The sequence below is a fragment of the Macaca nemestrina genome, chromosome 19 (assembly GCF_043159975.1).
Source record: "Macaca nemestrina isolate mMacNem1 chromosome 19, mMacNem.hap1, whole genome shotgun sequence".
Classification (NCBI taxonomy): domain Eukaryota; kingdom Metazoa; phylum Chordata; class Mammalia; order Primates; family Cercopithecidae; genus Macaca; species Macaca nemestrina.
In genome coordinates this window covers 9,895,494-9,922,867 of record NC_092143.1, presented here as the reverse complement: position 1 = coordinate 9,922,867, position 27,374 = coordinate 9,895,494, and the positions used below count along the sequence as shown (strand labels likewise).

Genomic DNA, 27,374 nt, shown 5'->3' with positions numbered 1-27,374 from the left:
CATTCCTAAGTTCCAAAGGCCATCCACATTCTTTGGCTCAGGGCCTCTCCTTCATCTTCAAAGCCGGCAATGGCAGGTCCAACTCTTGTCAGGCTTTGCATCTTTCTCCCTCTTCCTGACTTCAGCCAGAAAAGATAACCTGCTGTGAAAGATTCAGGTGATTAGATTGTCTGCATTTAGATAAATTCAGGATAATCTCCCCATCTCAAGATCCTTAACTTAATCACATCTGCAAAGTTCCTTTTGTTACAAAAGGCAATATACTCACAGTTTCTGGGGATTAAGATGTGGATATCTTTGGGGGCCATTATTCTGTCTATCACACTCAAAGTTCCCCATCTGATTTCTAAAATCTTTTTGCTCTATTACTAGTGTATACTACTGTTTCTGGATTTTCTTGTTTAGGTTAGACCTTAGCATTAGGGCATTAACTGTTGACTTACTTTCATAAATATAATGCTGTAATTCTTTTATATACCCACACACTCACACACATACATATTGTTTCTTTCCTCATTCTCCCAAACGTGTTATATCCCAATTTTTGGAGGTATTCACATTATTATAAGCCAGTAAATATTTTTATAACTAAAACATATATTGTGCTATGATTATTTTTTCCTGTATAACTTTTCTTGTACAACTGCAGTCTCATTATTCGTCACATTTTTTTCATTCACTTAATTTTCTATGTGTTGGTCATCTTTGAAGTTTTCCTCAGAATTGGAAATTATTTCTCAATACATTGGAACACAACAGATAATCTATCCACTTTTCTTTCTTCTTGAAACATCCCTACTTGCCCTCATGCTTTTTCCCTTGAACTTGGATGGATTGCTCTCTAGTCTACTATAGCTGCTAACCTTAAGATATCCTTAAGCTACGTTTAATGTCACTCCCAGTGATACTACTGAGTTATCTTATTATCACTCCCAGGATTCCCTTCATATTTCTTCTCTGTTGGGGATCACCTGTCTCTGGGTTTACTCCCTCTTTTTGTTGGAGGACATCCTCCAATAGCTCCCTGAGAAAAAGTACATGATTGTTTTTTCTTTTTTAGTTTGAATGCCTTAAAATCTCTTTATTCCACTCATTTGTATGTTTATTTGTTTACTGGTTAGGTTCTGTGTAGTATTCTGGGTTGGAAATCTGTCTCCCTCTGTCTCCAAAACAAAGCTGAGATTTGTGGGGGTATGGTGTGGCCAGTGGCCTACATGGCATCTTATAGCAATGGAATGACAGAGAAGGATACTTGTGAAGAGAGAATTAACCAGAATGATGTCTCCCCAAGCACATTCTCAGGAAGATCACTTTTAGAAGAGAATAGACATGGTACTTGAGGATCTGGGAACTAATTCTTTTAAACTATCCATACCTGCTTACTGAAGAGAAGTTTACATGTACTTAACCTCTAGACTTTCATGTACTTACCCCAGTTTGCATACTGCTATTCTAAAATATCAGATCTTCCTGGAAATGTGGGAACCAACAGGTAGAGAGGCATAAATACCAGGCTGCCTCTCTTCTTTACTTATCTCCCAAAACCAGAGACAAAGAGCTTTAGCTATTTCTTTCTTCTGTTTCACATCCTTTTTCCACCCTATAGAACACCAGTAAAAGTGGTTTGGTGGCCTCTTTGTGATTTTAATGTTCAGTAACCTAAATTTCTCTAGATTATAGAATCCGGAATACTCAAATATGGCCATCAGTGATGACAATTGTCCTTTATTATTTTTCATTTTAAAATTTATATTAGAGGTCGGGTGCAGTAGCTCATGCCTATAATCCCAGTACTTTGGGAGCCCGAGGCAGAAGGTTCACTTGAGCCCAGGAGTTCGAGACCAGCCTGGGCAATATGGCCAGACCCCAACTTCATAAAAAAATATAAAAAATAGCCAGGTTTGATGGTACATGCCTGTAGTCCCAGCTGCTTGGGAGGCTGAGATGGGAGGATTGCTTGAGCCTGGGAGGTTGAGGCTACAGTGAGCCAGATCACACCATTGCATTCCAGCCTGGGTGACAAAGCGAGACCTTGTCTCAAAAAAAAAAAAAAAAAAATTATATTAGAAACTTGCATGGTTCCCTTTGGAAGATATGAATTTAAGATATATATGCATTTTAGATTTTTAAAAAGACATCTTTTTTTTTTTTTTTTTTTTTGAGACAGTTTTGCTCTTGTCACCCAACCTGGAGTACAATGGCACAATCTCAGTTCACTGCAACCTCTGCCTCCCGGGTTCAAGCAATTCGGCCTCAGCCTCCCAAGTAGCTGGGATTACAGGCATGTGCCATCATGCCTGGCTACTTTTTGTATTTTTAGTAGAGACAGAGTTTCGCCATGTTGGTCAGGCTGGTCTTGAACTCCTGACCTCAGGTGATCCATCCGCCTCGGCCTCCCAAAGTGCTGGGATTCCAGGCGTGAACGACCACACCCAGCCAAAAGACATCATTTTTAAGGATTCAAGTTAAGAAGGAAAAGAAAGACTTCAAGAATTTTCTAATCACCTGTATATTGTGAGCAATTTTGGCATATGTGCCTGCTAACATCATACTAAAAATTATGATTAATTTTAGAAACATTTTAAAGGAAGTCATCAAGTCCTAGAGACTAGGTATTATGGCAGTCTTATAACCTTATGCTCTAAATTTTTATAATCTTCTTGGGAAGGCAAGACAGTTATATAGTGAACAGTTAAGCAGTCTATGATTAATTGCCAAAATGAGTGCTAGAAAGATATAATCTCCGATTCACTATCAGGAAAGACCAGGGCTGTTAGGGAATTTGCCCCAGAACTTTATTTTATAATCTATTTAGATTAAAAAGAAAATCATAAACTATCAGGTAGTAAGAAATGCAATAGAAAATTTCATACTAAAATTCAGAATTACCTTAGTTATATTCTCAACTTCTGGGTCCAGACATATTCATTTCTACCACAAGTTCTGAATAGAAGTAAACATTAAGATATTAAAATTGAATTTTCACCCTAAGGCTAATATGGAAATGAAATTAAAAAAAAAATACATCTATTGCTTTTACACAGAGCTTCCTAAGAGATTTTAGTTATGTGAACATTTATATGTCTTGCATTTTAACTTCCGCAGGGAACAATAGAAATATATTCCCACCCTGCTAAGGGCTTACCACCCAGTTCCTATAGAGAGGGAAATCCTTTCAACTCAAATAGTTTAACAACAGTGTTACAGTTTACGGCTCTATCAATTAATGATGAAGGATAACAATTTAGTAGTTGATAAATATTACATATTTGATGTCTGTAGATTAACTCTTTCATGCCCTTGAGCTAATAACACATATTAATTAAATTAAATGCAGATTTCACACTTAATCTTCCCATTACATGGCAAATGTAGATAGCTTGAAAAGTCACAAATGACTTGAAACAATATAAATGTGTAGGTATTTCAGTATATGTCACAAAGGAAAAAAATATTTGGTTCAAATTGTTCTAAAGCTCAAGTTCAAATTTCCCTTTCTAGTTGACATTTGCTGAATTTCTGGAATCCACCAATTGTCTTTAAATTCTAAACAGGGAAAAACTACTTCCTTAGGAGTAAGGAAAAAAAACTGATGAAAATTAAATCACTTTTTAAGGCAATCACAAACCAACCATCAACTATCATTACTAGGGAAATATGTTTAGGATTGGGAAATAAGAGCTCTTTGACAGGGATGCTGAAGGCATAAATATAAACTACACAGCACACCTTAGCTGTACTTGCCAACTGAGGCTTCAAAAATTAATGGTTTCTAATAAGTAAATTACATTCATATTTTTCCCATAATCAAAAGATATAGATCAAAGTTTGGCTTCACAATCTTGTTGCCTTCTGAAGAGGCATTCTCATGTGAAAAAGAGGCCATTGCCTAGGTCAATTAAGAGACCAGCTTAGACAGTGATCAAAGCCATGAAAAACCCATTTTGTAAATTATTCAGGGACATGCAGACACACTTATTGAGAGCTCCAAGGTCACAGCAAAGCAAAGTATTGGTGTACATTTCTGCCTTGCGCCCTGGCATATTTTTTTCATTAAAATGGCTTCATTTGGAAACCCATAAGAAAAAGCACTGCTGAACCAGAGGAAGAAAAAGAGCTTGTAGGTTTTAAACTTTAATAGAATTGTTTCAGCAACTTATATGTATTTTTTACTTTTAATCTATTTGAATGTGATGGCTGTAGGCAATACGTTGGAATTGAATCTTTAACAACTGCAAGAGTCTTGTTTATGAAAGAAAATTTTGTTAGATACTGGAACAACCTGAACAAATGCAACACAGAATTGTTAAAAATGCTATTTCTGGAGATAGAAAAATGCTGTGCTAGGTTAAGGTGGCAAGAGCAGAGCAAAAACAAGGTAACTGCAGGAATGTTTTCCATTCCAGAGTAAATCTGCCTGCTCAGATAATAAAAGACAACCAAAACCCTCTTGGTTATGGTTGGGTTTGTGCACATTTTGTTGTTGTTGTTGTTGTTGAGATGGAGTCTCGCTCTGTCGCCCAGACTGGAGCACAGTGGTGCGATCTAACTTCCTTTTTTTTTTTTTCTTTTTTTTTTTTTTATGAGACAGAGTCTTTCTCTGTCCCCCAGGCTGGAGTGCAGTGACACAATCTCAGCTCACTGCAACCTCGGTCTCCCGGGTTCAAGCAATTCTCCTGCCTCAGTCTCCTGAGTAGCTGGGATTACAGGTGCGTGCCAAGGCACCCGACTAATTTTTTGTATTTTTAGTAGAGATAGGGTTTCACCATGTTGGTCAGGCTAATCTTGAACTCCTGACCTTAGGTAATCCGCCCACCTTGGCCTCTGAAAGTGTGCACAATTTTTAAACCACTAAAACATCATATACACCATGCAGAAATATTACAACTAAACATATAACTGAATGGGAAGAAAGAGAGGAATCTGGGGCTACACAAATAGGACAAGAGACCTCAGGTTAAAAAGCTTAGGTGTGGCGGGCGCCTGTAGTCCCAGCTACTCGGGAGGCTGAGGCCGGAGAATGGCGTGAACCCGGGAGGCGGAGCTTGCAGTGAGCTGAGATCCGGCCACTGCACTCCAGCCTGGGCTACAGAGCGAGACTCCGTCTCAAAAAAAAAAAAAAAAAGCTGAGGTGGCCCACCCAACCACCAGCTGGGATCTGAGCCACCCTCACTGTTATGAACTGAATGTTTGTGTCCCTCTAAAATTCATATATTGAAGCTCTAACACATCCATGTGTCTGGTATTTGGGGCTGGGGCCTTTCGGGGGTAATTAGGGTTTGATGAGGTCATGAGGTTAGGGCCCCCCTAATAGGATTAGTGCCCTTACAAGAAGAGGCACGGGCCGGGTGCGGTGGCTCACACTTGTAATCCCAGCCCTTTGGGATCCCAGGCCAAGACAGGAGTATCACTTGAGGCCAGGAGTTCAAGACCAGCCTGGGCAACATAGTGAGACCCCATCTCTATTAAAAATAATAGTAAAAAAAAAAAATAGCCGGGCATAGTAGTGTGTGCCTGTAGTCCCAGCTACTTGGGAGGCTGAGGTGAGAGGATTGCTTGAGCCCAGGAGGTCAAGGCTGCAGTGAGCGATGGTCATGTCACTGTGTTCCAGCCTGGGTTTTAGAGCAAGACCCTATCTTTAAAAATAATAATAATAATTATAACAGTAATAAGAAAAGACACCAGAGTGCACTCATGTTTGTGCATGGGTGTTCTCTCTGTCGCGTGCTTTCTCTCTCTCTCTCTGTCTGCATACACTAAGGAAAGGCCATGTGAAAACATGGCGAGAAGACGGTCATCTGGAACCCAGGAGAGAGACTTCACCAGACACCAACCCTGCTGGCAACTGTGAGAAATAAATTCCTGTTATGTAAGGTGCCCGGTCCGTGGTATTTTATTGTAATTGTTGGATGCTTAAAATGTTCATGCAAAGAGTAAAACTTCAAGAACCTTAGAAGGAAAAAAAGCCTAAAAAAAGAATCCTGGAAGAAAACAACAGCAGGGAGGCTGAAGAGCCAAACAGAGATGTTAGCAGCTATGAAATGCTGGGGAGACAGTTGCTGGAGTTCAAGTAGAGTGGGTTTGGTAAGCACTCAAGCTTTAAATCAAGACCTCAGGGTGGCTGTGCCAGAAGAGTAAGGAAAACTTAAATAGGCCAGACTTAACAATGCCTATGACCAAGTTTCAAAGGAATCCGTTACCTAGCCTTTCTTCAACAAGAAAACTTAACCCTCTTTGAAGGAAGGCAATAATAGTTCAGAGCTTCTAAAATTTTTCATCCACAATGTTCAGCATCCAGTGAAAAATTATCAGTCATGCTAAAAAGCTGGAACAAGAGACCCCAGGCCAGACAGTAGGAAAAAAAACAAACAAACAAAAAAAAAAACTAGAAATGTGCCCAGATGGGAAATCTCAGCTGAGAAATGGAAACTCCCAAAAAGAATCAAGTGGAAACTCTACAACCAAAAAATACTATATCTGAAATTTAAAAATTGATTGCATAACAGCAAATTGGAGACTTGAAACTGTCAGAGTTGGTCAACTTGAAGCTAGATCAATAGAAATTATATTCTGAAGACCTAGAGAAGAAATGGATGGAAAAAATTAGTAGCCTCAGTAATACTTAGGAAGGTATCAGTCTAACATAACTGAAATTGGAGTCCTACAGGAGGAGGAGAGCAAGAAAAGGATAAAATATTTGAAGAAATGATTTAAAAAATTACCTACAATTGGTGAAATCATAATTTACAAATCCCAGACACCAAACAAACCCCAAGCAGGAGAACTATACCTAGGGACATCGTAATCAGACTATTTAAAATAAGGAGAAAAACCTTATAAGCTTCTGGGAATGAAAGGATGACACATAATTTCCAGAGGAACAACAACACAATGACAGCTAACTTCTCATCAGAAACAATAGAGTCCAAAAGACGATGGACTATATTTTTTTTTTTTTTTTTTTTTGGGATGGAGTCTCACTCTTGTCGCCCAGGCTGGAATGCAATGGCATGACATCGGCTCACTGCAACCTGCACCTCCCTGGTTTAAGAGCTTCTCCTGCCTCAGCCTCCCGAGTAGCTGGAATTATAGGTGGGCACCACCAGGCCTGGCTAATTTTTGTATTTTTAGTAGAGATGGGGTTTCGCCATGTTAGCCAGGCTGGTCTCAAACTCCTGACCTCAGGTGATCCTCCTGCCTCGGCCTCCCAAAGTGTTGGGATTACAGGCGTGAGCCACCGTGCCCAGCTGACAATGGACTATCTTTAGTGAGCTTAAAGAGAAAAAGAAAGTCAACCCAGAATTCTATATCCATTAAAAATAACTTTCAAAAAGAGGGTAAAACAGCTAAACAAAAGGCGAGAAAATGTATTTATCCTCAGACTTGCATTATAAGAAACATTAAAAGGTATTTTAAGTAGTAGTTAGATACCTTCAGTTTTCCTTAATTGCCCTAATTCCCTAAAGCTGTCCAGGCCTATCACATGTGCTAGTAAGGGCTTAAGACATCTATTTCAAGGTTCCTAATAAAATGATTTCTTCTGTTTTAATGATGTTGAGCTAGGTATAAAATAAACAGCCATTTTCCAGAATAGAAATGGGGAGGGAAATTTCCTTTAGATTCATTATAACAACTAGCCATATGAATACAGGTGAGCTTTTCTACCCCTTTAGGTGTAGGTAGAGAAGCCAGAACATCCAGTGTATCTAGTGCAGCTAGGCCTGCTTCTAGAAGGACGTTCCTGCTCAGCGTGTGCTTACCACTAAATGAGAGCAAGTGGAAAATAATTGGCTGAGCAGGAAAGTGAGAGGAAAAGGGTAGAGTCTTTGATCTGCTATAAAACATAAAACCTTTGCTCCTCGTGAAACAGAGCACAATGACTGTCTGAGGAACTGACCAAATACATTAGCAAAAAAGCAGAATTGGCACTTTTCCTTCTGTGCCAATCGTGGAGAAGTCGGTCTCCCAAGAGTTATGATTGAACTTTACCAAATCTCATCCCCATATTAGTATATGAAGCAGTTTTCTTTTTAAGTAAATCTTTATAAGGCCATACAAAGGGAAACAGTGTTCGCCTTCCATATCAATAAAAGATGAAGCCCCACAGCCAGGCTACCAGTCAGGCATTCATAAATGGTTACCTTGTCATTGCTTATGTAGGGTATCTTTTTTTTTTTTTTTTTTTTAAAGCTATAGAATAGTCCCATTGAGGAGAGAGTAGCTGGTAATTTTTTATGCTAATGTTTTCCCCCTGACATTCATAGAAATAAATGCCCTAAATAATATAAAACCCTAAATAGAGGAAATGTAGCATATTGGATAAGAGCATAGATTTTGGAAGCAGACTGTTTGAGTTTGTAACCTGGTTCTGTCACTTGTCTTTGTGACCTTGGGGGAAGTTCACCTTTGTGCCTCTGTTTTCCTATCTATAAAATGAGGATAATGGTGCCCGCTTTGCATGGGGCTGTTCTGAATGTGTGAGTTATTTTTGTTAGGTGTCAGTGGCATATATTAAGCACAGTTCATGTATTTGCTGTCATTGTTAACCGACAAATGGTGTAAAATCCAGCTCTCTCGTTTCATCTGTTGATCTCACTAACTAGATTCCAGGAGAAACTCAGTTTATTGCAGAACAATTGATTTTATTTTGCTCACAAATATAGGCCCCAACCCATAGATGCGTCAAGTTGAATACTTAGTGGCCCTCAACATTTTTCACCCAGAAAATCACAGTATAGATGACCTTCTTGAACAAGGAGGCACAGTGGGTTATACGCCATTCTAGGCAAGCTACCTGGAACTTGATCCCCTTCTCTCTTAGAAGCAGACTGCAGTACAAAGGAGTGTGGAATTATAGAGAAAACAAATGTAAGCACTGTATTTGTTTTTGAAGAGTTGTCACAACTGATTTCAGTTCAACATGTAGATGACTATAGTTGAGGAATATCAAAAGGACGAAGATGCCTGTTGAGTTCATCAATGGCTACTTAATTCAGAGCTTACTATAGCAAAGAAGTGAGTTACTATTTCAAGGAAGGAATCTGGTAGAGACTCAAAGGGATTTGAAAGGACAGTGGGTTTTGCAGAATAAAAGGAGGAAGTCTTAGGACAATATTGGGTTGGTCAGTGTTCTATTGGGTGGCATGCGGAAGTGATGTGGAGGATATGGGGGTGGGTAGTGGAGCTTTCTGATTGGCTTTCCAATCAGTTGTTCAGAGTCTTTGATTGGAAACTATCTCCACATGACTGGAGACCCTCACCCCCCTGACCCCTAAGCTGGGTAGGCTAAGAGGGGTTTTCCTGTTTCAGCTAAAACAATATCTGGGCTGGGCGCAGTGGCTCACGCCTGTAATCCCAGCACTTTGGAAGGCCGAGGTGGGCGGATCACCTGAGGTTGGGAGTGTGAGACCAGCATGACCAACTTGGAGAAACTCCATCTCTACTAAAAATACAAAATTAGCTTGGTGCGGGGTTGCATGCCTGTAATCCCAGCTACTCGGGAAGCGGAGGCAGGAGAATTGCTTGAACCCGGGAAGCAGAGATTGCAGTGAGCCAAGATCATGCCATTGCACTCCAGCCTGGGCAACAAGAGCAAAACTCCATCTTAAAGAAAAAAAAAAAAAAAAGAATATCTGGTCCTCAGCTTTGGGTTCCAAGTCCAACATAAGCCAATTCTGCAAGCTTGTTGCCTTAGACTGTAAGCTCCTTTCCCATCATATACCAGTGCCTGGTATATATATAGCAGGAGTTAATAAATATCTGTAGAATATATGATAAATATTTTACAAAGGAGACTTTAAACATTTTACTTTAAAAACGTTCATATTAAAAAAGCTGAAAGAACTGTACAGTGAATATTCATATGCCCATCACTTAGATCTACAATTAAAATATTACTATATGTGCTTTATCAAATATCTGTTCATCCCACAGGAATAATTTTCATATGGCACATTTGATTAAGCTAATAAAAAAAATTAAACTATTTATAGCCTTACTACCTACATGAGGACAGATTTAGTCCAAAGGAAAAATGAAAATAGTTCCAGAGATTTCTCAATTACCCTATAAACCAGGATTGTTTGGCAAACATAGGTGGGACTCAGATTCTGTCTGAGGCTGTTAGCATCCAAGGACTGTAGGCAGCTGAAGTATGGATATACTAAAGGTTCATTTGTAGATATTGTTATAGAGACTGGATTTACCCATACCTTTAAAAAATACATTATTAAACTTTTAAGGAGAACTGTAGGAAGTTTAAGCTTAACAGAGCTACAATAATCAGTGTTTATAATATGATTTTTTGAAAGATTCAGTGGAAGTCATCTTCATTCACAGATGAAAGTCAATCCTGTAGGTGAAATGAGGCAAGTTAAAGTTGAATGAATATGCCTGCTGCATCAGAAACTATTTAAGAGATTAGTCATCAGAATATCTTTGCTTGGCCGGGTGTGGTGGCACATGCTTGTAATATCAGCACTTTGGGAGGCCGAGGTGGGCGGATCACTTGAGGTCAGGAGTTTGAGACCAGCCTGGCCAACATGGTGAAACCCCATCTCTGTTAAAAATACAAAAATTAGCTGGGTGTGGTGGTGCATGCCTGTAATCCCAGCTACTCGGGAGACTGAGGCAGGAGAATTGCTTGAACCTGGGAGGCAGAGGTTGCAGTGAACTGAGATTGTGCCACTGCACTCCAGCCTAGGGGACAGAGAAAGACTCTGTCTCAAAAAAAAAAAGAAAAAAGAAAAAAAAAGTTGAATGACTATGCCTGCTGCATCAGAAACTATTTACGAGATTAGTCATCAGAATATTTTTGCTTGGCCGGGCGTGGTGGCTCAGGCTTGCAATCCTAGCACTTTGGGAGGCCGAGGTGGGCGGATCACTTAAGGTCAGGAGTTGGAGACCAGCCCAGCCAACATGCTGAAACCCCATCTCTACTAAAAGTACAAAAATTAGCTGGGTGTGGTGGAGCGCACCTGTAATCCCACCTACTTGGGAGGCTAAGGTCAGAGAATCACTTGAACCTGGCAGGCGGAGGTTGCTGTGAGCAGAGATCATGCCACTGCACTCCAGCCTGGGTGACAGAGCAAGACTCCTTCTCAAAAAAATAAATAAATGAAAAATCTTGCTTGTTTTTTTCGTTTTTTTCTTGAGTGTTAATATATTTTCACATTATTACTGTTGAGTGTCTTATAATCCTATTCAGCTGAGGTGTTCTAAGATTGAATGAGATGATAAGAATAAAACATAGTACATAATGCTGCAGCATGTAAGTTCCCCATTCCCATTATGGTAGCTACTCTTAATAAGATAGGAAAAGGAGGTGGAGAAGGAGACAGGAAAGGAATTTTAAAGGAAGAATACTTTCCCTAATTTTCATAATAGATCATGAAAAGCTTGAATCCTGAAAAGATCATGGTACTACGTTCAGGTCTAAAATGATGATGAAGTTAGAAAAAAAGAAGAAACAAAATAGAAGAATGGAAGATGGAAAGAAGAGGAGTAGAAAGATAAAATGCTGATGGAAAGAAACTGATGGTCATCAAGATTTCCGTTTACTTCTGGGGTTTATTGGCTTTGGCTAGGTGTAGAAAACCACAAACATGGTGCGACTGGACTCCATGTTGCTCCTCTTGACTGCTCATTGCATGGTGCCATCCTCTGTAACAGCTGTCATCAATACCATGAGTCAATATATGGAGTCTGTAGATGGAAATTCATATATCGAGCCAATATGTGGAATAAGTAAATACACGGAAAAGAGAATCACTATATGGAAAGTACTTAGAGCAGTGCCTGGAAAATATATATAACTTTTAATGGCAAAAATTGCAATCACTTTTAAGTAGCAAAACCCACAATTACTTGTGCACTAACCTAACGTGTGTGTATATATGTATATACACACATATACACAAACACATATATATATAATGTACATGTTGTCAACTGAAGAATCATGAGAGTTATAAATTTGGAAAGGAGACCTTTTTTTCTTTTTTTTTTTTTTTTGAGACGGAGTCTCACTCTGTCACCCAGGCTGGGGTGCAGTGGTGTGATCTCAGCTTACAGCAACCTCCGCCTCCTGGGTTCAAGCGATTCTCCTGCCTCAGCCTCTGAGTAGCTGGGATTACAGGCATGTGCCACCATACCTGGCTAATTTTTGTATTTTAGTAGAGACGAGGTTTCACCATGTTTGCCAGGCTGGTCTCAAACTCTTGACCTCAGGTGATCCACCTGCCTTGGCCTCCCAAAGTGCTGGGATTACAGGCATGAGCCACTGCGCCCAGCTGAGAGCTTTATTCTTATAAGGTGTTGTAACTTGCAGGCTGACCATCCCACAGTCTGGGAAGTGAAGTCTCCCACAGAAGCCAAAAGCGAGCACTTTAAAGAAGGGAAAAATGAGACAGGACTTTATGCTGAATGGGCTGGCCAAGTGTACATATTCAACGGGTTACTGGGGAAGCTATGAATATTCATGAAGGGGGTATACACATGTGTAGTAAGCAAATATGCATGTTACATGCGTCCCATGTTCACTTTGGGGTGGAGACTTAACACTTAAATGTATTATGATTAGGCCCTATGTGTCCAAAGGTGAAGCAGGTACATGAAGGCACTTAGTGCATTCACTGGTCTGTGATCAGGAAAGAATGCTGGTCACTTGCTGTGCCAGAGTTCAGGAAGTCTTTAGAAAGGGCTGGTTTCTGTTTAACCCTTAGGAAAGGAAGGATAATGGCAGTTAGTGAGGGACTGGATATAGCGGCATAGCTGGGAACTATGTTCCCTAGTCATAGCTGGGAACTCAGTTTTTTTTGTTTGTTTGTTTTTGTTTTTGTTTTTTTTTTGAGATGGAATCTCGCTCTGTTGCCCAGGCTGGAGTGCAGTGGCGCGATCTCGGCTCACTGCAAGCTCCACCTCCCAGGTTCACGCCATTCTCCTGCCTCAGCCTCCCGAGTAGCTGGGACTACAGGCTCCTGCCACCACGCCCGGCTAATTTTTGTATTTTTAGTAGAGACGGGGTTTCACCTTGTTAGCCAGGATGGTCTTGATCTCCTGACCTTGTGATCTGCCCACCTCGGCCTCCCAAAATGGTGGGATTACAGGCATGAGAACTCAGTTTTTAAATTTTTTCTGGAGTCCCATTGTCCAAGACGGGTCTGTTCAGTCAGTCGGGGGACTTAGGATTATATTTTTGTTTCTCAATGTATATACATGCTTGCTATTATTATTGCTTTTATGAAGAGTAGCTGGGATTACAGGAGCCCACCACCATGCCCGTCTAATTTTTTAAATATTTTTAATAGAGACAGGGTTTCATCATGTTGACCAGGCTGGTCTTGAACTCCTGACCTCAGGTGATTCACCCACCTCAGCCTCCCTAAGTGCTGGGATTATAGGCGTGAGCCACCGCGCCTGGCGGGAATTTGGATTTTCTTCTGCCATAGTGTTATCTCTCTTGGTATGTTGTCCTTGGTCCTCAGTTTTTGCATTTGCTGAAGGAGGAAGGTTCTACCTCAGTTCTCAGCTATGTACATTTAGAGTCATGTGGGGGTATTCAATAGCTAATGGCTGCATTTCAAATATTTGGAACACATTTTCTATCAATTGTTATAACAATAGCAACATTGTTTTTTTTTTGAGATGGAGTCTTACTCTGTCACCCAGGCTGAAGTACAGTGGTGCGATCTCAGCTCACTGCAGCCTTTACCTCCTGGGTTTAAGCAATTCTCCTGCCTCAGCCTCCTGAGTAGCTGAGATTACAGGCATGTGCCACCATGCCTGGCTAATTTTTGTATTTTTAGTAGAGACGGGGTTTCACTATGTTGGCCAAGCTGGAACAAATATTTATTGAATGATTTTTCCAGACACTGGACTAAGTGTGTTACCAGTATTGCTATTTCAGTTGATCTTCATGGGAACCCTTTTAGGAAGATATTATCACCAGAATTTTTTTTTTTTGAGACAGAGTCTTGCTCTGTTGCCCAGGCTGGAGTGCAGTGGCGCGATCTCGGCTCACTGCAAGCTCCGCCTCCCGGGTTCACGCCATTCTCCTGCCTCAGCCTTCTGAGTAGGTGGGATTACAGGCACCTGCCACCACGCCTGGCTAATTTTTTTTAATTTTTAATAGAGACGGGGTTTCACCATGTTAGCCAGGATGGTCTCGATCTCCTGACCTCGTGATCCGCCCGCCTCGGCCTCCCAAAGTGCTGGGATTACAGGCATGAGCCACGGTGCCTGGCCCTGTCACCAGCATTTTAAGGGAACAGGACAGAGTTAGGCAGTTAGCTCCAGCCTTATAGCCAATGAGCAGCAAAGACAGGATTGGTTATCTGTTTCTGAAGCTTGATGAATGGCCTTCTCTCACAGTATGAGAACATACTTGTTAACTCTCAGCATGTCTGCCACATGCTACAAAAATTTAATAATTGAGAAATCAGTTTTAAACTTGGAACAATTTGGAAACAGGAGGCAAGATAGCTGTTGTAGAATCTGGAGATAGAAAATTTGGGTTGTTAATACTCTCTTTGGTGGTGAAACTCTATTCATTTGGAATTTGCTCTGGACAATTTTCCCTGAGAAAGTCTCTTGCTTTAGGATGTCTTATGCTGTTGCCAACACAAAGAATTTTTCCTGAGAAAATGAACTCCTGATTATCCTGATTTAACAAATAAAGAATTTCTTCTTGACTTGACAGCATTTCAATATATATATTTTTTAAGTTGCTGATCTGTTCATGTAAAAAGTAAAGTGCTTGTGGTGGTGGTGGGGGGGTGAATATATTACTGAATAAATTATTTCAGATAAAACTGGCACATTTTAGCTGGGCACAGTGGCTCACGCCTGTAATCCCAGCATTTTGGGAGGCCGAGTCAGGCAGATCACTTGAGATCAGGAGTTCGAGGCCAGCCTGACCAACATGGTGGAACCCCATCTCTACTAAAAATACAAAAATTAGCTAGGCATGGTGGCGGGTGCCTGTAATCCCAGCTACTCAGGAGGCTGAGGCAGGAGAATGGCTTGAACCCGGGAGGCAGAGGTTGCAGTGAGCAGAGATCATACCACTGCACTCCAGCCTGGGCAACAAAGCTAAACTGTCTCGAAAAAGAGAAGAAGTAGTTTAAAAAAAAAAAAAAAAACCTGGCACATTTTATGGTTTTCTTTTGCCCAGAAAACCCTCTGCAAGAGATCTGGGGTTTTCCCAAACTTCTAGTATCTTTAGTACTTGTCTTCCTTTGAACCTGTTGTCAAGATGGTCCTTATTGTCTTACTGTCTTTCTGACTAAATGCTGCAAAGCCCTCACGGAGAGTGCGGTGCACGTGACCACCTCTCCAACAATCATCTCTTCATTCTTTTTTCTCACAGAGAGCCATGATGGTGGGATTGGCCCCACCCAGTACCCAGGGATGGACCCTCACTGGTTTAGAACAATATGTGTTTATCATTGTTAAAAAAGAAAACTGCTAAGCCCTAAGCTTGCACATGGAAAAGTGCCACATGAGCCAAACAGAGCCGGAAATGTCTCACCTGAGATCTCTGAAAACCAGTCTCTTTGATGTGGCACTTTGTCACATCAGTTTTAAAAATGGATCACATCAAAAAGAGGAGTTTTCAATTTTCTCCTCTACCCTTCCGAAAAATGATTGGTACGTAAAGCCCAGAATCCTTTCTTTTTTTTTTTTTTTTTTTTTTTTTGAGACGGAGTCTCGCTGTGCCACCCAGGCTGGAGTGCAGTGGCCGGATCTCAGCTCACTGCAAGCTCCGCCTCCCGGGTTCCCGCCATTCTCCTGCCTCAGCCTCCCGAGTAGCTGGGACTACAGGAGCCCGCCACCGCGCCCGGCTAGTTTTTTGTATTTTTTTAGTAGAGACGGGGTTTCACCGTATTAGCCAGGATGGTCTCGATCTCCTGACCTCGTGATCCGCCCGTCTCGGCCTCCCAAAGTGCTGGGATTACAGGCTTGAGCCACCGCGCCCGGCCCCAGAATCCTTTCTAATGTAGAGTAAATACCCCCTTGCCTGGTTCTGTAGATCCATTCTTTTCTCTTTTAGCCATGCTTGAATGAGGGACTCTCTTTCTCCTGGCAAGAAAATAAATTCAGCTTTGCTCTTTTACTTTTGTTTGTTTGTTTGTTTGTTTTACATTCTCCTCCTGGATTCAGTGATTCATCTTATTATGGTGAAAGACCAAAGTCAGCACAGTAAAGGTCATCAGTTATCACTTCCTGGACTTTGAGTAGGCTACCAGGGACTTAAATAAGGAAGTTTGTAGCTCTAGAAATTACTGGAAATCATCTTAGGAACAAGAAGAAATCAAGCCATGGGTCAGTTTTATAAGGACAGAATTGAGGCATGAAAAGAAATTGGGTCCTTGCAGACCAATCTTTACCTGAAGTAAAATCTGCACTTTTTCAGTCAAATGGACCAAATAATTCCTTTATTAGTTAGGTGAGTCTGAGTCTCCTTTTTCTTAATTGATAATATGAAGCTTCCTTACAGAAGCAGTATATGGGCTAGGAAGCATAATAATTACTGTTCTTACAAAGACAAATAACACATAATCCATGCCCTCAAAATCTAGGAGTTCATAATTTAAGAACTTTCTTTTCCCCATTCAATGCTTCCTCAATAGCATGGGCAGGCAGGATTATTTTTATCATGCCATTAAAAATTTTTAATACATGTGTTTAATTGAGATGTTGTTCACATGCCATAATATTTACCCTTTCAAGGTGTACAATTTAGTGGTTTTAGTATATCATAAGATTGTACAAACATATGCACTAATTTTAAAACCTTTTTATCACCCCAAAAAGAAACCTCATAGCTATGAGCAGTCATTACCCATTCTGTCTTCCCCACAACCCCTAGTAACCACTAATCTCCATTTTTTCTAATGGATTTGCCCCTTCTGGACACTCCATATAAGTGGAATCATTAATATGTGGGTTTTTGTGACTTTCTTCTTTTACTTAACGTAGTATTTCAAGGTTCATCCATGTTATAGCATCTATCGGTACCTTCTTATGGTGGAATAATATTCCATTGCGTGGATATCCAATACTTTCTTGACTGATTCAACAGTTGAGGAACACTTGAGTTCTTTCCTCTTTTTGGTTATGAATGATGCTGATATGAACATTTATAACCAAAGTTTTGTGTGGACATGTGTTTTTATTCTTCTTAGGTGTATGCTGTGAGTGGAATTGCTAGGTCATATGAAAACTCCGTATTTAACTTATTGAGGAACTGCTAGAATGTTTTCCAAAGTAGCTACACTATTTTGCATCCCTACTACCAATGTTTGAGGTATCCAATTTTTCCACATCTTTGCCAATACCCATTATTATCCATCATGTTAGTTAGGCCATCCTGTGGGTATGAAACATTATCTCGCTGTGGTTAATGGGCAGGATTTTGAGAAGACCTAGCCTGAACTCAGCCAATCCTCAGATAATGTGCTGGAATCACAGCTCCAGGAAACTGGTCATGGCATGCTTCCTGTTCCGTTTCCCCCATCTGGCCTGTTTTCATTCCTCAACCTACTCTTGCTTGGTGAAAAACCAAAAGATATGGGGATGGAAAGGAGATTCCTGGTAGAGTATGTCTGTGTGGATTCTTTGGAGTCTTTCTTTTTGTAAAGCTCTGCGACAATTCTGATGAGAAGCCAAGTTCTGGAACTATTGCTCTGGACTTAAGCTCCCTTGGGGCAAGCAGTGTTTTCTGCTCATTACTCATATCTAGAACAATTTCCAGTCCATAGTGGATGCTAAATGTGTACTTATTAAATAAATGAATGAAACATTAGGATATTGAGGATTATGATAGAAAGATCTAAAACTCCGGAGAAGTCCTTCTATTTTGTTCACTAACAAACTGGATATAAAATGAGCGGAAAGCATTTGTTCAGCGTTGCAAAGAACTTGAAAACATTCCACAAAATCACAAAAACCTCCCTCTTAAATATTTATGCCTCATCATATGCATGAGAAATACTGGCCTTTTATTTCTAAAATCAGGGCTCTGAGGGTTGGCACTTGGACATCCTCAGCAACCAGGCATTTGAGGGGGAAGCTAAAGAATTGGAACCCAGATGGCATTTGAGGTCACTCTGCCTTCCAGATGTTGATAAAATAAGCTGAGATTCCATATCCCAATTTATTAAAAGGGCCAAGTTTTCTGCCAAATCCTGGATGTTTACATTATCGAGACCACTCTGCCTCACAGGTCCTGCTCACCTGATTGCGGATTATTTTACATTCACGACTCATTTTTCAATGCCTTGGCTGTTCTCTTTTTCTACCACCCCACCTATAGAACTAAGCCCCTGTCTGTATTCTTTGATTTATTTTTTAACTCCATCATCCTGCATTTGGTAGTTCATTTCCTTGAGGGTATATGACCCAAGGCAGGCAAATTTCTTTGCAGCCGACCACTGAAGGTTTGGGGATGCAGTGGGGGAGGCTTATGCCACAGCAAAACATGGGGATTAAAGCTGAATAGTAGACATTCTTTCCAAGGGCTTTCAGCCTTCCTGCTGTTTGGAATTTCTCACAGGAAGCTCCCTCCAGCCTCCCGCATGTTGGCTAGACTTTCCTCTCTCTTCCTTTCTCTGTCCTCATTCTCTTCTATTTATCCACATGCCTCTTTCTTTCTTGAGCAGAACAAGTTGGCTACCCATTTGTTTCTCTTTCTTTGTTTTAACCCAGCTATCTGGGCCCACCTTTCACACCCTAAATTTGTTTATATTCAGCAAAGATAGTACTCTGTGACTAGTGATTTATCTCTGTCTCTCTCTGTCTGTCTCTCTCTCTCTCTCTCTCACACACACACACACGCACACATGCACAGACACATGCACACACACATACACATGCACATATACACACACACACACAGAGTTTTCTTTATTGTATAGCTAATTGGTAAGTGCTTAGAATCCAGCTTCCTTGATTTACATGTAATATTCTGCTTTCAAAGCTCACGCAAAGATATAGGTACATTCCAGCTGCCATGGTCAAGCCAATTTGTAATTGGTTGCCTGTAAAATGCAAGTAGCTGGACTTGAGATAATCACAGTCTCCACTCACACGCTGCCTCCTTGTCTTGTCCCTCTCTTCTCTGGCTCTTACCCACCAATGCCTAACAGTGAGCCAACCAGTGTTCATCGCATACCTACTATGACCAGGCCCTATGTTCAGCACTGAATAAGATAAAACACTAAACAAGAAAATTATGACTTCTGTTTTCATGAAGTTTATAGGTGAGGACTAAACTCTGATTTTTTTATTTTGCCCAAATTTCTATTTAAGGGGTCTGGAGACTCATGCCCTCCAAACCATAAATTCTCATCAGATGGGTTTTATTTAACCCGATATATCATGACTTAACTTTTCAATCTGTCTCTGGCATAACATTATGTGACAAAGAAGAAAACAAAATTATTTTACCTCAAAACCTGTTGCTTTGCCATACTTTGAAATGTTACTGCAAAGCCATCCTTTGTGAGGGAAAATTTGCACCTGTAAAGAATCTCTGTTAACATAGCTAGATCTTTTTCTTCCAGGCCCTTCCAATCCTGAAGAGATTAACTGAGATTCTAACACCTTTTAAAGGTCTGATTAGGAAATCTTTGTCATCTGTTCTCTAAGGGCAGCCACTATGAGACTTCAAAAGAACCTTGATCTCCACAATCTTTTTGTTTGTTTGTTTTGTTTTGAGATGGAGTCTTACTGTGTTGCCCAGGCTGGAGTGCAATGTCATATTGCACTATTGGCTATAGCCAATAGCTACGGTGTGTTAGCTTATCTGTGGTACTTCATACATAGTGATTATCACAAGGGAGTCATTAAAAACACAACAAACAAAACACAGCTTATCTTCACAGCTTCATTTTATGATAGCTATGCCTTTCCTAAAAGATAGTTGAAATGATCTCAGCCTCCTGGGTTCAAGGGATTCTCCTGCCTCAGCCTCCTGAGTAGCTGGGATTACAGGCGCCTGCCACCATGCCTGGCTAGTTTTTGTATTTTTTTTAGTAGAGATGGGGTTTCACCATGTTGGCCAGGCTGGTCTCGAACTCCTGACCTCATGATCTGCCTGCCTCAGCCTCCCAAAGTGCTGGGATTACAGGCGTGAGCCAACGTGCCCAACCTGTCTCCCCATGTTAACCTGAACTTTTCCTTTCCATTAATCCCAGGTCTTTAGACAAACTCAACCAATTGTCAACCAGAAAATATTTATTAAATTTACCTATAGCCTGGGAGCCCCCACTTCCCTCAAATTGTTCTGCCTTTCTGGACCAAACCAGAATATTTCCCAAATGTATTTGATTGATGTCTCGTGCCTCCCTCAAATGTATAAAACCAAGCTGCACCCCAACCACCTTGGGCACATGTTCTCAGGACCTCCTGAGGGCTATGTCAGGGGCCATGGCCACTTATATTTGGCTCAGAATAAATCTCTTCTGGCATTTTACAGAGTTTGACTCTTTTCATCGACATAGGTAATAATGTATAATAGATTGCAAGTATCACCTTTGTGTAAAACTAGAATAGAAACATGTACAGCATTTTGTGCACAGTAGCCTTTAATACAATAAAAACTTCCTCCAGAATTCTTCCTATAAAATAGAGATTTGGTCCCCTAGTAGCCCCTGGGAAAATAGTGATGTGGAGTGTGTTTTTCCCATTATGACACTAAAAGCCTTTAAAATGGGTGTTTTTTATTCTATCACAGCTAAAAAGTTAGACATGTATAAATCCTGCTAAGCCCCTAAATGAGGGTTTATTATTACAGTGGAACCCTGCAGAGTTATTAGGTCAATAAAAACCTTAAAATTATTTTACAATTTTCATAGAATCAGAAATGAAAAATATTAGCAGCATTCTTTGGATTATAGGAACCAGAAAGTGTAATTAGTGGAAATAAAATATGTAAAATGACTAATACTGCTCAAGGAGAATATAAAATAAAAGCTCCAGAAAGCATATGTGACCCAATGCACATTTACTGTTTATTAAAAAAATTTTATTGCAATAGCTACGGTGTGTTAGCTTATCTGTGGTACTTCATACATAGTGATTATCACAAGGGAGACATTAAAAACACAACAAACAAAACACAACTTATCTTCACAGCTTCATTTTATGATAGCTATGCCTTTCCTAAAAGATAGCTGAAGTCATTTTATGATAATTCAATTGTGACAGTTAGAAAAAGACTTGAGGAAATGCTAAGGAAATTTTTGTACATGCTATAGACTCCTTCATCCATTCATTGTCTTACTATAGTTAGGATTGCAAGAGGTATGGAAGAATTACCCTCATCTTACAGAAGCTAATAGCTTCATTAGACACACAGCACATGATTTCATAACAAGTTAAATCAAAGGCAGTAATTACGCCAATAAGCGATGCTTTGGTTAGGCAAGACGGGTTACATCACTGGGCTGTAATGAACTGGATGGCTTTGTGGAGGAAGTAGTAGGATTTGAACCAGGTCCAGGAAAATGAATGAGTTTGAGACAGGCATAGAGGGATGAAGGGTCAGCTGAGGTGAAGGCACAACATGAACAAAATTAGGAAGTAGTGGCACCAAAATGAACATTGGGTTAATTTTCTTTCCTGTGGCAGAAGATTTGGGTTGGAATGATACAGAAATAAAGGATTGCAAATCGGATAGGAATGTATGGTGGAGAAATCTGACAACTGGGGAAGGAGATTGGGTTTTATCTTGTAGATGGAGAATTCTCACCCTAGTAGTATTTCTGAGGATCCTGAAGGGAGCTCCATAGGAATGCAGACTTCTGGGCTTTTCAATGACTGCATCAGAAACTCGATGAGGTTTGAAGCCCTAGAACCTGCCATATTTTAAAGTTCTTCAGCTGGTCCAGCCTGTGGACCAAAGTGTGGGAGCCACTATTGCAGATGATAAAGAAATGCAGGAAGTTTTTGAGGGAGAAGTTTTAATGTGAATTCCAAGAAGCTTAGTTTTGCAGAAGGGAGTGTCTAAGATGACTTACTGGGGAAAAATATACCTGAGTTCAGGAGGCTAGCTGAAAAGCTGTTTCCCGGGCCCATTCATTAATATTTCCCAACCATTATTTATTAATTATTTTTTAAATACATTATTAATTATTTATGAATTACCTTCTATATGTGAGACATTGCTTTATAATATAGTCTCGAGGCTTCCATCCTTGGTGCCCATCAGAATCATCTGAGGTTTCTTAAGAGCCCAGTACCCCAGGCTGCACTCAAGGCCAATTCTCTAGGGGTGGACCCAGACATCATGATTTGTAAAAGTTGCCAAGTGATTCCAGTGCAGAGAGACCCTCTGCTGAGAAGAAACAGATGAATAAGAATTAGTGCTTCTTCCCTTTAAAACCTGCAGTCTTGTAGGGAAAATTAATCATGTGCAGAAAAGTGAACATATTACCTGCAACAAAATTTAATAATTAGAGGAAGATTGAGATTCTGAGTACCACTTTGAAATCTGATAGACTTCATCTCTGGGTCAAGGTACTTGTCGGGGTCTAGGGGGAAAAAGAGGAATCAAAATAGAAGTGGGAAGAACTATTGCCCTAACAGCCCACACTGGGGTCCAAAAAATATTCTCTGAGTGCTCTGCAGGATCTTAACACCCTCAAACTCCTTACTCCTCTCCCTTCTTTGTTCCATCTTAGCAAATCCAAACCTCCACTTACTTCTACCTACACTTTTACAGCTGGCCATGGCTGAAGAAAAACTGCAACCAGTTGATGGGTCTTATTTAACATTCTTGAGCACACACTGAAAGTGGTATTGCACTCCTGCCTGGAAAGTCATCCTTTTATTTATTTATTTATTTAGGAGACAGTGTCTCACTCTATCACCCAGGCTGGAGTGCAGTGGCGCCATCTCAGCTCAGTGAAGCCTCCGCCTCCCAGGTTCAAGTGATTCTTGTGCCTCAGCCTCCTGAATAGATGGAATTACAGGCACCCGCCATCACACGTAGCTACTTTTTGTATTTTTAGTAGAAAAAGGGTTTCACCATGTTGGCTGGGCTGGTCTCGAACTCCTGACCTCAACTGATCCACCCTCCTCAGCCTCCCAAAGTGCTGGGATTCCTTTTAAAACTTAGGTCCTGTTACTCCTGTCCTTGAAACCCTACAATGACTACCTAGTTAATTTGGAGCGGCAGTTCTTACAGGGCATGCATGGCCATACTTGTTCTCTACTCTCCCTATGTCCCTGGCCTCCACCACACCCAGGGGCTCCCTTGCAGGGCTTGGCATCAGCTCTTCCCTTTCCATGGAGCATATCCACTTGGTCAGCTCTCTCACTTCCTGCCACTCTTGCTTAAATATCTCAGAGAGGTTCACCCTGACCACTCACTTAAAATTGCAACTCCCCCTACCCCCAAAGGCATTTCCATCCTCTTACCCTAGTTTACTACTCTTCACAGCACTTACATCTTTTAACATACTGTGTATTTTCTTTATTCTTATATTTATTACCTGACTCTTTACTAAATGAAAACCTTCAGGAAGGAATTTTCTTCTGGTTGTGATCACAAATATCCCCAGGGCCAGAGTAGCAAGTGGTACAGGGTTGGCCCCTGGATGCATGGATCAAAGGGGAAGTGCTACTTCTGGCCACTTTGATGCAGCTGCCTGCGGACAAAGCAGGGAACCCCTGAGCCAAGCAGAGTCCTGCTTTAGGTGGGGAGGGGGTGCCTTGCTTGAGGGAGCTGCTGACAGTAGGCTCCATTGTAAGTACAAGTGGTTCCTTTTTTGGCAACACCTAGAAATAACTGGAGGTACCTCCAGGGCTGGAGGATAGGAGGTTACACCAGACTGAAAGTAAGAAGCACTCGAAGAGATAAATTGCTACAGGAGTTCAGATGATCAAAGAGAGAGTGAGTCATCACTTCTGAATGATGTCTGGATGTGGAGGCAGGTGAACAAGGAAGCCCAGAAGTAGGGGAGATGGAGGATGTTAAAAAAATAAAAGCTTCAGCCGGGCGCAGTGGCTCATGCCCGTAATCCCAGCATTTTGGGAGGCTGAGGCAGGTGGATCCCCTGAGGTCAGGAGTTCGAGACCAACCTGAGCAACATGGAGAAACCCCTTCTTTACTAAAAATACAAAAAATTAGCTGAGCATGGTGGCACATGCCTGTAATCCCAACTACTCAGGAGGCTGAGGCAGGAGAATTGCTTGAATCTGGGAGGCGGAGGTTGCAGTGAGCTGAGATTGTGCCATTGCACTGCAGCCTGGGCAACAAGAGTGAAACTCTTGTCTCAAAAAAAAAGAAAAGAAAAGAAAAGAAAACCTTCAGCCAAATTAAATTTAACAGAGTTTAATTGAGCAAAAAACAATTTGTAAATCAGGCAGCCTCCTGAGCCAGAGTAGGCTCAGGGTCTCCAGCACAACCACATGGCAGAAGACTTAGGGACAGAAAAAGGAAAGTGACATACAGAAAATGGAAGTGAGGAACAGAAACAGTGGGATTGGTTACAGCTTGATGTTTGCCTTATTTGAAGATGGTTTTCAACAGTTGGCCACATTTGATTAGCCAAAACTCGGAGATTGGCACAAGAGTAGGCTACTGTCTGTCTATTTTTTTATTTTTTGAGACGGAGTCTCGCTTTGTCGCCCAGGCTGGAGTGCAGTGGCCGGATCTCAGCTCGCTGCAAGCTCCGCCTCCCGGGTTCACGCCATTCTCCTGCCTCAGCCTCCCGAGTAGCTGGGACCACAGGCGCTCGCCACCTCGCCCGGCTAGTTTTTTGTATTTTTTTAGTAGAGACGGGGTTTCACCGTGTTAGCCAGAATGGTCTCCATCTCCTGACCTCGTGATCCACCTGTCTCGGCCTCCCAAAGTGCTGGGATTACAGGCTTGAGCCACCGCGCCCAGCTGTCTGTCTGTTTACACCTCCACTTGTTACAGTTTGCGATGTACAGAAAAACCTTTAGGCCAAATTTAAAATATGTAAGGAAGCAGCTTTAGGCTAAACTTGATTTAACAAGGAATAGAAGGGGCTGGAGGAGAGTCATGTAAATTTCAGGAACTAGTGCAACAATAGAATGATATTTGGGTGCTGGGCTCAGGAGTTGAACTGCAGGTTTCTGGCTCAAATTCTGGTTTTATTTTTATCAGCTGTGTGATCACAGGTGCCCTTTTAAGCTTCTTGCTCCTTGGTTTCCTCATCTGTGAAATAAGAATAGTAACAGTGCCTTCCTTATAGGGGCTTTTTGAGGATTAATGAGCTAATATATAACAAATTTAGAACAATGCCAAACACATTGTAAACACTAAAAAAAAATTGCTTAAAAAAAGACACTCAATTTATGTTGCGCAAAAGCACGATGGAGACAAACTATCCTGCTTCAGACAGAAAGTTCCAGGATCAATTTGGTCCCAGTCAATTTACAAGGGAGTTTTTCTCATTTTCCCCCTCTCATTTTCCTTCCCTCTTCTCCCCTTGTCTTCTCATGGAGCCAGTTAAAATAAGTATCAGGCAAAATGCAGACTCAGATGAGCAAAAGAGGAGGCTGTGCAAAGGAGAGGGCCGGGTTGTGAGCTGTGTCTATTTTGGAGTTCTCTGCAATAATTGCCTCTTTCTGACTTCCAGAGTCATTATATAGAAGCAGCCACCCCTTCAAATTTGTTTAAAACTTAGAGAAGTTTTGGTAACAGTAGGAGTTGAAATAAAGAACCTTATTATGAAAGAACAGACAGCCAGGCTTTGACGAGAGACTGAAAGAAGATGAAGCAAGGAAGAGCCGAGAGCCAAGAGTGATTTTGAGGTTTTGAGCCTTTGTGACTAAGAACATGATACATGTGGCCACTGATGCAGATTAGGAAGTCCAAGGGACAAATGATTCCCTGAGGATAATGACAAGCTTGCTTCTAGATATGTTAAGTATGAAATTCAGGTGGGTAGTACAAATGGCCTGGGGTCGTTGTGCAATAAGAAACTAGATTGGAAGGGAGAGAATAGAGGAGATAGCAGTCTCTTAACAGTTCCTTCTCCTTTCTAGTTTATTCTCTATGTTGCCTCCAGCCTCATCTTTGTAAATCACCAATCTGGTCAGGTGACACCTGTGTTTATCTAGAACATGTACTAATCTATCTGGCTTCGTTTCTTTGGTGGATTACTGGCAGTTCCCTGCAAGTCGCAGTATGGATGAGCCTGAGCTTGTTTTCCTTTTCCCCCTAATCCAGATAGGCTGCAGGTTTATCAGAGAAGATGAATTTAGTTCATTGTCAACATGATGAGTGTAGATGGATGTCACAAAAAACAGGTTAACAAACTCCTTGTTAGGGTAATTGCGAGGATTAAATAAATTGAAGTGACATGATAACATAATGGGATTCTATAAATTATATCTTTTATTATTTATAGCTTCTCTAGAATAAGACAGTTGGTCAGTAGAACAAACACAGCCTGGTTTTTGCCTCCTGGTAGATTCAAACCCAGTGCTGTTTGGGTCACACAGAAAAGTAGAATCTCGCCCTAATGACGTCCAGAGGAACTTTTGTATATGTACTCATCCACCTTGAAGCTTTAGTACCCTAAGTTCCATCCGATACTGAGGCTTTTCTTTTCCTTCTTTCTTCCTGATTCACTGGAGATAAACAATCAAGATGGCCTTTTCAAAATGTCCTATTTTGCCCAGAGATAGTGCAGGTCAATATTGGACCTATGAAGCTTAGACATCAACTTAATTCATCATCTATGATGTTTTGTCTTAAATGCCTAGTAGAGGTGTCTTTTTTTTTTTTTTTTCTGTCTTTTTTGATAGTGAGAGCAGCTTGTGCTCTGATTTTGTCTTCATGATCCTGAAATCCTTGCTATCCCTGATTTTGAACAATTCTATTGTAAATATCCCTGGCTTGAACATCAGTTGTCTGACTGGTACCTAAGTGAGATCACTTGAGGTTTTTCTGATGATGCAGGGAATCATGGAATTTAAGGATGGAAGGGATATTAAAGTTTTTTTCAGAGTAACATCACACACACACACACACACGCAATTACTGGAGTGACAGCTTTGTGAAAAGGTTAATCTCTAGTTAAACATTTCTGTTCTGGCCAGGCGAGGTGGCTCATGCCTGTAATTCCAGCACTTTAGTGGGAGGCTGAGGCAGGAGTTCGAGGCCAGCCTGGCCAACATGGTGAAACCCTGTTTCTACTAAAAATACAAAAATTAGCTGGGTGTGGTGGCACGTGCCTGTAATCCCAGCTATTATGGAGGCTGAGGCAGGAGAATCGCTTGAACCTGGGAGGCAGAGGTTGCAGTGAGCCAAGATCACGCCACTGCACTCCAGCCTGGGTGCCAGCAAGACAAGACTCCATCTCGAAAAAACAACAGCAAATGCAACAAAATAT

General features: G+C 41.1%; 1 protein-coding gene across 1 annotated transcript in view; it reads left to right on the top strand.

The window, feature by feature from the left end:
* The window catches only part of LOC105476945 (suppressor of cytokine signaling 6), a 122,269-nt gene that overhangs the window by 49,466 nt on the left and 45,429 nt on the right, over positions 1–27,374 (top strand). The gene's annotated exons all lie outside the window — the stretch shown is intronic.